This window comes from Hemiscyllium ocellatum, chromosome 45 (genome assembly GCF_020745735.1).
Source record: "Hemiscyllium ocellatum isolate sHemOce1 chromosome 45, sHemOce1.pat.X.cur, whole genome shotgun sequence".
In the NCBI taxonomy this organism is placed as follows: Eukaryota; Metazoa; Chordata; class Chondrichthyes; order Orectolobiformes; family Hemiscylliidae; genus Hemiscyllium; species Hemiscyllium ocellatum.
In genome coordinates, this window is record NC_083445.1 from 26,250,189 (window position 1) to 26,262,376 (window position 12,188).

Sequence of the window (12,188 nt, forward strand, 5' to 3'; positions counted from 1 at the left end):
AGGTATTGTTACCACGTTTAAAAGACTTTTGGGTAATACATGAATAGGAAAGATTTGTTGGGATATGGCCATACATAAAGTGGTGGTACTAGTTTATTGTGGAAACAATATGGCATGGACCAGTTGGACTGAAGGATCTGCTTGACTCTATGGCTCCATGACTATAAATACATTCCCTAAGGTCAATGAAGGAAACCATTTGGAACAACATCATGTGGACATGCTATGAGTTTTTAAATTATTCTTTGAGTCTTCGAGTGAATATTTGCACCTCTGGATAAGCATGAAAGTGTCTGAATTCTTTCTTCTCCCTGAGAACCTAATACTCATCAGCCTATAATCGAGAAACAGGGCAGAGACAGTGAATACGGGCAACTTCGGTTTGAGTGTAGTCTGAAGAGAAACATTCAGGTGAAATTCTTCAATGCTTGTACTGACCTTGTACTCATAGCTCACCGTTTTGGGATATGCTGTTGAAGGAACATAAACGTTAGATGATACTGGAAGCCTCTTCACCTCTACCTATTGCTGTTCCATTTATGAAATATTTCTGCTCAACAACCTTTACAATGCTTACCCCATTGTTTAATATTCAACTAGAGAGTGATGATCCTCTGAAATTCTCTGCCATAGAAAGTACTTGAGGTCAAGACATTGAATCTTTTAAGCAAGCTGTTACTTTATATCGGGGTCGGTGGAGAAAGCATCAATGGGGTACTCTGCTAGATGATAAGCTGTGAAAGCATTGAAGCATGTTTATTAAGTTTACAGATGACATCAAAATTGATGGAGTAGTGGACAGTGAAGAAGGTTATCTAAGAGTACAATGCGATCTTGATCAACTGAGCCAATGAGTTGATGAATGGCAGATAGAGTTTAATTTAAATGAATGTGAGGTATTGCATTTTGGTCTGACAAACCAGAACAGGACTGACACAGTTAATGGTAGAGCTCTAGAAGTACTGTTGAACAGAGAGCATAGGATTCAGGTACATAGTTCCCTGAAAAAAGTGTCACAGACAGATAGGGTGTTGAAGAAGGAGTTTTGCATGCTTGCCTTCATTAGTCAGAGCATGGAGTATGGGAGATGAGACGGTTTATTGCAGTTGTATGAGATATTGGTGAGGTCACTTTTGGAGTATAGCATTTAGTCATGATCATACACTTATGTGAAGGATAATATTAAATTTTAAAGTGTGCAGAAATGTTTTACAAGAATGTCACTAGGACTGGAAGGTTTGAGTTATGAAGAGAGGTTGGATAAGCTCAGATTTTGTTTTTAGAGAGCTTATGAGGCTGAGGGGTGACTTTGAGTTTAAGAAAATTCTGAGGTGCATAAATAAGTCGAATATTAGAGGTATTTTTCCACTGGTGGGGCGGTTCAAAACTAGAAGGCATGGTTTAAGATGAGAAGGGAAAGATTTAAAACAGACTTGAGGAGCAACATTTTTCACAGAAAGGATGCTGCCTTAATAGAATTTTTGTTAGAGAAAGGGCAGATGCAGGTACATTTACAAATTTAAAAGACTTTTAGGCAATAATGCAAATAAGAAAAGGTCGGTGGCATACGGACCAAATATGAGCAAACTAGTTGAGTTTGGGAGCATTGTTTGGCAAGGACAAGTTGGAGTGAAGGGTCCCTTTCCGTTCTGTTGACTCTATGTCTCAATATTGAAGCAGGCTCGAAGTTCAGAATAAGTTTCCTAAGATCAGAAGGTAGAGAGATGGTAATGGGATCGGGTGATAATGTGATGCAATGTGAGCTGACAGGCTGTGGCGTGTTAGTTTGGTAGCGTGGTGCTTGGTGGGATCACTGGCAGTTTGAGCGGAAATACAACAGATGGATCAGTTTCAAGGCTAGTTAGTTGATAGTAAGCAGGGCACCTGGTTGTGTCAGTGGTAGTGAAGTGGTAGGTGGACATGATGTCAAAATGCAACAATCAGAGGTTGGTGAAATGACAGGCAGTAAGGGCAGGTGGTTTAGGGAGGTAGGTTGCAATGTGCACAGGTTTGTTTGGGTAAGATGAGAGGTAGATGACTAAGGGCTGGGAATATGTCTGGAGGAGTTGGAACCTGTCAGGGGGTGTGTGAAATCTATGATGGCATGTCCAGTCAGTGACAGCTGTACCAAGGACATTCATGAAGGGCAGGTTCGAGGTTGTCAATGTGAATGGATGTTCAGAACCTGATAGTGATTTGCAATAAACTTGCGTTAAGTTGATAGTTATTGAAGTTAAAATGTTAATATCTCGAACCATACTTGGAGAAAGGCCAACTCAAAACATTCCAAAGTCTCTGAATGCTTAAAGGAGGTCGTCATGTCTTCAAAGGCCTCCAAAATTTGGATTATTTGTAATATACATAAATGATCTGGAGGAAGGTATTCATGGTCTGTTTCGAAAGTTTGTAGATGACGCTAAGATTCGTGGAGTAGCAGATTGTGAAGCAGGCTGTCAGAGAATGCAGCAGAATATGGATTTGAGAGTTGGGCAGAGAAATGGAAGATGGCGTTCAATCCAGGCAATTGCGAGGTGATACATTTTGGAAGATCTATTTCAAGAGGGAACTATACGTTAAATGGAAAAGTCCCGTGAAAATTGATGAGCAGAGAGATTTTGATTTTCAGATACATTGTGGTAACACAGGTCAGTAGAGTGGTCAAGGAGCCATACATCATGCTTTCTGTCATTGAATGGGATTTTGAGCACAAGAGTTGGCAGGTCATGTTATAGTTGTATAGAACTTTGGTTTGGCCACATTTGGAATATTGCGTCCAATTCTGGTTGCCATATTAGCAAAAGGATGTGGATGCTTTTGAGAGGGTACAGAGGATATTCATCACGATGTTGCCTGGTAGGGAGGGTGCTAACTATGAAGAGAGGTTGAATAGATTAGGATTATTTTTGTTAGAAAGATGGAGGGTGAGGGAAAACCTGTTTGAGGTCTACAAAATCGTGTGAGGTAAAGATAGGGTGGATAGCATGAAGCTTTTTCAGAGAGTGGGGGACACAGTTACTCCAGTCACGAGTTCAAAGTGAGAGGGGAGAAGTTTAAGGGAGATATAAGTGGAAAGTTCTTGCCCATAGGGTGGTGGGTGCCTGGAGCATGTTGGTAGAGGTGGGCATGAAAGCTTTATTTAAGATATTTCGAGACACAGATAATTAGAAAATAGGCAACAGGTTTGGATAGAGGATCTGGGTCTTCACAAACTTGGAGGGCTGAAGGGCCTGTTCCTGTGCTGTAATTGTCTTTGTTCTTTGTTCTTTAATTGCCAGTTGGAAGTTTCACGTTCAATCAGGTGAGACAGATCTTTTTTCTGGTCTCGATGATCAGCTCCTATCTCTAATGCTGCAGCGACCATCATCCCATCGAGAGACACCTGTCTTGCATTGCTAAGTGAGAAGGAAGCTTCTCAACAGATGTGGGAATAAATTGAGGACTCTAGTTGCTGGACATCAGAGTCGAAGAATGTGCTGCTGGCAAAGCACAGCTGGTCAGGCAGCATCCATGGAACAGCACTGATGAAGGGCTTTTGCCCGAAACATCGATTCCCCTGCTCCTCGGATGTTGCCTGACAGGCTGTGCTTTTCCAGCACTACTCTCTTTGACTTCTCAATACAGGTCTAGATTAGAGAGGTGCTGGAAAAGCACAGCAAGTCAGGTAGCACCCGAGGAGCAGGAAAATCGACGTTTCGGCAAAAGCCCTTCATCAACAATATTCCTCTATTCCTGATGAAGAACTTTTGCCCAAAACGTTGATTTTCCTGCTCCTCAGATGCTGCCTGATCTGCTGTGTTTTTCCAGCACCACTCTAATCTAGACTCAAGTTTCCAGCAGCTGCAGTCCTCGTTTTTTTTTACCTTCTCAACACAGATGCCTACTATTTTCCATCTCGAGGAACAGTGACCTTAAATATTTCTATTGATATTTTATGTTAGATCTGGTCTATCCTTTTCCATCACTATTTTAAAATGAATAGAATTATGGTCGCTGGCTTCAAAGTGCTCCCCCAGTGACACCTCAGTCCCCTGCCCTGCCTTATTTCCCAAGAGTAGGTCAAGTTTTGCACCTTCTCTAGTAAATACATCCACATACTGAATCTGAAAATTGCCTGTACACACTAAACAAATTCCTCTCCATCTAAACCTTTGACACTCTGGCAGTCCCAGTCGATGTTTGGAAAGTTAAAATCCCCTACCATAACTATCCTTAGAGATAGCTAAGATCCACTTAAAAGTTTGTTTCTCAATTTCCCTCTGACTATTGGGAGGTCTATAACATAATCCAAATAAGGTGATCATCCCTTTCTTTTTTTCTCAGCGCCACCCAAATAACATCCATGGATGCATTTCCGGGAATATCCTCCCTCAGCACACCTGTAATGCTATTCCTTATCAAAAATGCCACTGCCCCTCCTCTCTTGCCTCCCTTTCTATCCTTCCTGTCACATTTGTATCCTGGAACTTTAAGCTGCCAGTCCTGCCTATCCCTGAGCCATATTTCTGTAATTGCTATGATATCGTGAATCCATGTTCCTAACCATGCCCTGAGTTCACCTGCCTTCCCTGTTAAGCCCGTTGCTTTGAAATAAATGCAGTTTAATTTATTAGTCCTCCCTTGTCCCTGCCTGCCCTGACTGCTTGACTCATTTCTGTTCTCAGCTGTACCCATCTCAGATCGATCTCTTCCCTCACTTTCTCTCTGGGTCCCACCTCCCACCTTACTAGTGTGAATCCTCCCAAGCAGTTCGAGCAAATTCCCAGCCAGTATATTTGTCCCCTTCCAATTTAGGTGCAATCCGTCCTTCTTATACAGGTCACTTCTAATTTAGGGAAAGGCCAATTTTGACAATAGTAGGCAAGAACATTCGAAAGCTGATGGGAGGCAGATGTTCGCAGGTAAAGGGACGGCTGGGAAATGGGAAGCCTTCAGAAAAGGTGATCTCGAAAGTCCAGAGAAAGTTTATTCCTGTCAGGGTGAAAGGGAACGCATGTAGGGAATGAGGGATGACTAAAGGAATTGAGGGTTCGGTTAAGAAAAAGAAGGAAGCATATGTCAGGTATAGACAGGATAGGTCGAGTGAATCCTTAGAAGAGTATAAAGGAAGTAGGAGTATACTTAAGAGGGAAATCAGGATGGCAAAATGGGGACATCAGATAGCTTTGGCTATCCAAAGGGGTTTTACAAATATATTAAGGACAAAAGGGTAACTAGGGAGAGAATAGGGCCCTCCAAAGATCAGCAAGGCCATCTTTGTGTGGAGACACAGAGAATGGGGGAGATACTAAATGAATATTTTGCATCAGTATTTACTGTGTAAAAGGATATGGAGGACATAGGTTGTAGGGAAATAGATGGTGACATCTTGCAAAAAGTCCAGATTACAGATGAGGAAGTGCTGGATGTCTTCAAACGGTTAAAGGTAGATAAATCCCCTGAACCTGATCATGTGTATCCAAGAACACTGTGGGAAGCTAGAGAAGTGATTGCAGGGCCCCTGCTGGGATATTTGTATCATTGATAGTCGCAGGTGAGGTGCCGCAGGACTAGAGGTTGGCAAACGTGTTGCCACTGTTTAAGGAGGGCGGTAAAGACAAGCCAGGGAACTATAGACTGGTGAGCCTGAACTCTGCGGTGGGCAAGTTGTTCGAGGATATCCTGAGGGACAGGATGTACATGTATTTGGAAAGGCAAGGACAGATTAGCAATAGATAACACGGCTTTGCGCGTGGGAAATCATGTCTCACAAACTTGATTGAGTTTTTTTGAAGTAGTAGCTAAGAAGATTGATGAGGGCAGAGCAGTAGATGTGATCTATATGGACTTCAGTAAGGTGTTCGACAAGGTTCCCCATGGGAGACAGCTTAGCAAGGTTAGATCTCATGGAATACAGGGAGATCTAGCCATTTGGATACAGAACTGGCTCAAAGGTAGAAGACAGAGGGTGGAGGGTTGTTTTTCAGACTGGAGGCCTGTGACCAGTGGAGTGCCACAAGGATCGGTGCTTGGTCCCCTACTTTTTGTCATTTATGTAAATGATTTGGATATGAGCATAAGACATGCAGTTAGTAAGTTTGCAGATGACATCAAAATTGGAGGTGTAGTGGAGAGCAAAGAGGGTTACCTCAGATTACAACAGGATCTGGACCAGATGGGCCAATGGGCTGAGAAGTGGCAGATGGAGTTTAATTCAGATAAATACGTGGTGCTGCATTTTGGGAAAGCAAATCTTAGCAGGACTTATACACTTAATGGTAAGGTCCTAGGGAGTGTTTCTGAACAAAGAAACCTTGGAGTACAGGTTCATAGCTCCTTGAAAGTGGAGTCGCAGGTAGATAGGATAGTAAAAAAGGCGTTTGGTATGCTTTCCTCTATTTGTCAGAATATTGAGTACAGGAGTTGAGAGGCCATGTTGCGGCTGTACAGGACATTGGTTCGGCCACTGTTGAAATATTGCATGCAATTCTGGCATTCTTCCTATCAGAAGGATGTTATGAAACTTGCAAGTGTTCAGAAAAAAATTACAAGGATGTTGCCAGGGTTGGAGGATTTGTGTTACAGGCAGAGCCTGAACAGGCAGTGGCTGTTTTTCCCTGGAGCGTCGGAGAGTGAGGGATGACCTCATAGAGGTTTACAAAATTATGAGGGGCATGGATAGGATAAATTGACAAAGTCTTTTCCCTGGGGTGGGGGAGTCCAGAACTAGAGGGCAGGACAAATGTTTAGGGTGAGAGAGGAAAGATATAAAATAGACCTAAAGGGCAACGTTTTCATGCAGAGGGTGGTATATGTATGGAATGAGCTGCCAGAGGATGTGGTGGAGGCTGGTACAATTGCAACATTTAAGAGGCATTTGGATGGTTATATGAATAGGAAGGGTTTGCCAGGATATGGGCCTAGTGCTCACACATGGGAATAGATTGGGTTTGGATATCTGGACGGCATGGATAGGTTGGACTGAAGGATCTATTTCCATGCTATACATCTCTATGACTCTATGTTAATACCATTTGTGAATCTGACATCCTCAAAATGCTGTGGGTTATTATTGACATAAAGTGAACTGGAGTCTGCTTTTAAATATTGTGGCGACAAGAGCAGGTCAGACACCAGCCATTTTGCAGCGAAGTAACTCACGTCGTGTCCACTTACGCCTGGCCACAGACTGCAAGGTTTATGGGTTGTGACTGCATGCTATTCACTTGCCTGGATGAATGTAGCTTCAATCACTTTCAACCAGGTTAACACCGTCCAGGATAACCGTTTTCTTTTATTTCAGATTGGAATTAGATTAAAGCAGTTTCACACTGAGTCTCAAAACCCCGAAATGCTGAAAGCCACTGTAGACTTTTATACAATCAAATTTCATGGTGGGTCACATTGTAATTGGGTAACGACAGATTGCAGAGTTACTATTGAACTTTAGTCACGATGTATGTTTTGGAGATGTTGTGAATCTGAGGTCGTATAATTTGGAAACATTTAATTTCAATTAAGCACTTCGAGAAGAAAACTGATATAAAGGACGAGACAATTTATTTTTTGTGGAATGTTTTTGGTTGAGAAAAGCAGAGAGGTTGAATTAATTACTCTGCTCCTCAATTTGAGTTCAATGAAACATGCCCCGTTTCGTTTTTGTAAAATTTTGGAACGGTTAATGATGATAGTATCGGAGTGTTCTTATTCCTTCGTGCAGTAATATGATAATAGTCAAGATGGAAGGGCGTGTTTCTGATGATGGTAGCACGACATCATAGTCAACAAATCAACCACAACAAAAATAGTCTAAAATTCCGCTGGAGCTTTGAATTGGAAAATGTGGAACAGTTTCATAGCTGTGAACAGAGTTTCATCACGGATACTGTTTCATTGACAGAGTCTCACTTGTTAAATAGCCCATTTTTTTTTCCTAGAGGTGCCATCTGCCCCCACACTTTATGGCCTGGTCTCAACCTGTCAACAAGACGACATGGATCGCTCCATCATTTATGGCTGTTTGGCGATGGATTACATTCCAGACGTCACCACAGTGACCTGGAAGAAAGACGGAGAGAAGATCACGGCTGGAGTGAAGACTTACCCATCAGTGAGGAACAAGAAGGGAACTTACACCCTGAGCAGCCAGTTAACCCTGACCGAGTCAGAGGCGAATTGCAGCAAAATCTACTGTGAAGTTCAACACAGCAAGTCCAACAAGAGTATTGCAATGCCATGTAAGTGTTGGAGGGACTGAGATTAACAGAATAGGTGAGATTAGCATGGTGCATTATTTATATCACTTCCAACAGAGTCAGAGAGGTCTACCACAGGGAACCTAAACCATTCAGCTTTTTGAATCGATGCCTACCAAAACCGAATGATTCTGTTCAATCTCTGAGCATTTTATCCATTGCCTTGCATAACTTCACACTGCGGTTCAATACTAATTCAATATTATGAGGGTGTCATCTCTCTCAGCCTTATATACTGTGATCCAGATTCCCAGCACCACCTGAGTTATATTTTTCTGCTGGCATCCACTCTAATCATCCTTAAACCCCCTTCGACGTTGCCTCTACCAGCAAGTGGGAATGTTCCTTCCTCTCTCCCCGTCCATATCCTCATTATTCCACACATCTCCATCGTGTTCCCGCTTCTTCTCCTCTGCTCCAAGGAAAACAAAGCCAGTCCAGCCAATCTCATTTCATCCTTTCAAAACTACAATTTTGCATCCCGGATAACATCCTGGTCATCCTTCTCTTAGTCCTCTGCATTGTATTCACATCCCTCCTCTAATGTGGGCTCCACAACTGTACACAGTGCGTTTGCTGTGGTCTAACCAAAGTTTTATTACATTCCAGTTTCACCTCCCTCCTCCGAAACTCTGTGCCTCGGCTAATAAAGGCAAGTATCCAACAATCCATGGCATTTGGTATCAGATCCGTCAGATAATTTATACAGTATGCTTCCTTAAGGTCCATCAGAAGACGCCCCTCCAACTCTCCTCCTGACTGTCAGCTCCAGCGAAGACATCGCAAGCAGCAAGTATGCAACTGTCCTCTGTTCAATCAGCGGTTTCCATCCGAAGACAATCTCCGTGAGTTGGTTGAAAAATGGGTTCCCCATGGACTCGAACTTTTTCACCGCTCCATTGTGTGAAGCATATGGCAAATTCTCAGCGACCAGTTGGCTGAACATCTCTGCTGTTGAGTGGTTTCACAGCGCCATCTATACCTGTCAGGTTACTCACCAAGGGCTCACTCAAAGTCGAAGCATAAACGCACCCCAGAAAGCTCCAAATCACTCTGCACTGGAATGTGAATCAGGTACATAGAATTATTCATCTAAGTAAATAGCACAATGCAGCTGTTAGTTTCCCATCATGCTGTATCTGTTCCTTTTGATGTAAGTGGTACTTTAGTATTGGCCATTATTCAATATCGAGTCATAGAGTCATACAGTGTGTAAACAGACCCTTCGGTCTAACTCATCCATGCCAACCAAGTTTCTCAAACTAAACCAATCTTTGCAGACCAGCAAACATTTGAAATAATTACAACGCAGGACATGTTTTAGGTTATCACGAATGTTTTCATAATCAAAATATATAAATAATAGTAGGTACATTTTCAGCCTCAGCAATAGTTAGACTTTGCCACTTGGAAGGAGATTTGCCTGAAGACGGGTAAAATAGATCTTGGAAGAGGAACATTTCGATTATTTTGCTTTCTGCTTCATAGGAATTAGCGATTGCCTGGATTACACAGTTAAAATCCTACCTCCACCAATAGAACAGGTCTTACTGGACGCAACGGTCACCTTAACCTGTGTTGTGTCCAAGCTTGGCTCTGGAATCCTGGTCACGTGGACACAAGGAGAGGAAACTGTGAAATCAGAGATTGCTGACAATCCGGAGATGCTCCTGACAGCGTGACCAGCACATTAGTTATCTCGACTCAAGCCTGGCTGAGTGGAGACCATTTCGATTGCTCGGTCAACCATCAGCATCTACCAACACCTGCGAGAGATTCCATTCGCAAGGAGAAAGGTGAGCAGTGAAGTTAAAACACAAAATAAGTTACTGTATTTGTTTCAAATGCATGTGCCATTTAGGTGTGGTTACATTAATAACATGCTTTAATTGGGAATGAGCCAAGACTGTTGGGACCATTAATGATCTATTTGATACCTAAGTAGCTGGTTTTAGATAAAAGATGGATTAAAGGAGATTATATTATGATGGAGTCAAATAAGGCGGGGAGCAACCTGGTTTTGACCGACACATCAGCATTGACAAATGGACAGAATTTCCAAATGCTGGGCTGGAATCATGAAAAAAACTTCCTAACAATTTTTTTTTACTTTTTTTTAATAAATTGGATGCCATTCTCTATCCTTAGAAAATAAAAGTGGGTAAGTCCGAAACTGAAAATTGAATATTTAAACATGTCGTGAAATATCAATCCATGCCGAATTGTGTCAGGACTTCTGAAAAATTCAGTTGCATTTGTTGCAATTATCCTGCAGTGACAAATCTTCTGGAGCCATCAGTGTCCATTCTCCGACCCACTTCAGAAGAACTCTCCGAGCAAACGGTCGTCTCACTCACCTGTTTAGTGAGAGGTTTCTTCCCCAGAGAGGTTTTCATCAAATGGACCACCAACAATAAGCCGGTGAATCCCAGTAACTACAGGAACACCAAGGTGATGGCAGAGAATGACAACACCTCCTTCTTCATGTACAGCCTGTTATCGATCACAGCGGAGGAGTGGGCCAGCGGTGCTTCTTACTCCTGTGTGGTGGGACATGAAGCGATTCCATTGAAGACCATCAACAGAACAGTTGATAAATCCAGCGGTAAACCGAGTTTTGTAAACATTTCACTTGCATTGATGGACACCATTAATTCATGTCAATGAAAATCTAAATGTTACCTTTAATAATTCAATAAAGATAATAAAGGCTTTTTTCTTCAATTGTGTTTTAAATACACAATCGTTTAATTAATTTCCCACATCGATCAATATTCCACTTGTCAAGTTAAAGTCAGTTATTAACAGGTCTAAGTCTAGGGTCTTGTGCAGTTCACGCTCCCAGCTCAGATATACCCTAGTTCAGGGACAGAGTGAAGCTCACTCAGTGCAGAATTCCACAACGTACCTTTTCCTATACTCAATCCCACTGAGACTATATCTGACAATGCCATTTTCCTGACAGAGGAAAACCATGCATTTTGATTCCGTGTTCCTGATTCCTGAATTGTCCATTCCTGCACAATCATGTCAGCTTTAAATGCCACATTGTACCAATCAGGAACATTTTAAACAAAAACTTCTTGGAAATTTTTTTTAATTTATGACACAGCAATTGGAAAGGAAAACTCTGGGCACCAATAACAAAGAGTGCAGAGCAGCTCGAATCTAACTTTCATTTCGGGAAACGAGCAGGGATCTCGCACCAGAGAATGAGTTCGAAATAGATAGGGTTGAGCATAAAGAGAGGAAGGGGGAAATGATTAACAGACTGCACTCTTATTTCCCCCCGTAGAGTTTTCAAGGGAGAGATCCTGAGTAATGGGAACTAGTGACTAAGTCAGCTTCCTGCTTACACTCCGTGATTTAACATTTCTGTGACAGCAACAATGTTGTAAACATGTATTTTGCGATGAAACATGATACTTTTCAAGAATGTTGAAAACGTTTATTCCTGTTCATTATCTTCCAAACTTGATTCCTCGTAATCCAATTCTGACCCGGTGATTGGCCATACCAGTGTGTCTTCTAGAGATTTGTCTGGGTTTGCTCGAGCATCTGGGATCAAACCTGATATTCGATCAGCTGAAGTCATTTTGTTTCACAGATAGAAAACCTGCATATATTTCTATTCAATGTAATCAGACTCAACTGTTATCATTCGATTAAAACTTTAACAATCATAAAAATAGGCACCCTATGATGTAAGCACAGAAACAGAGATGCAGTCGCATTTCACACAAACACTCAGAAAGGAATACATCCATGTTGTTTTGAAGTTGATTTGTACTGTACCTTTAAGAGAGAGAGAGAGAGAGAGAGAGAGAATTCACCTCTGAACTGAGAGATTACAAGCCCCTGTGTACATGACTAAAGGATAGTCCCAGAGTTTACTAGAAAATTGAAAATATGTTATGTTTGGCTGTGAAATGGATACCTGAGGGTTTTTGTTTTGCT

General features: G+C 42.0%; 1 pseudogene; it reads left to right on the forward strand.

Moving 5' to 3' along the window:
- The window catches only part of LOC132835889 (Ig heavy chain C region-like), a 29,282-nt pseudogene extending 18,384 nt beyond the window's left edge, over positions 1–10,898 (forward strand).
- The last annotated feature ends 1,290 nt before the right edge of the window (positions 10,899–12,188 follow it).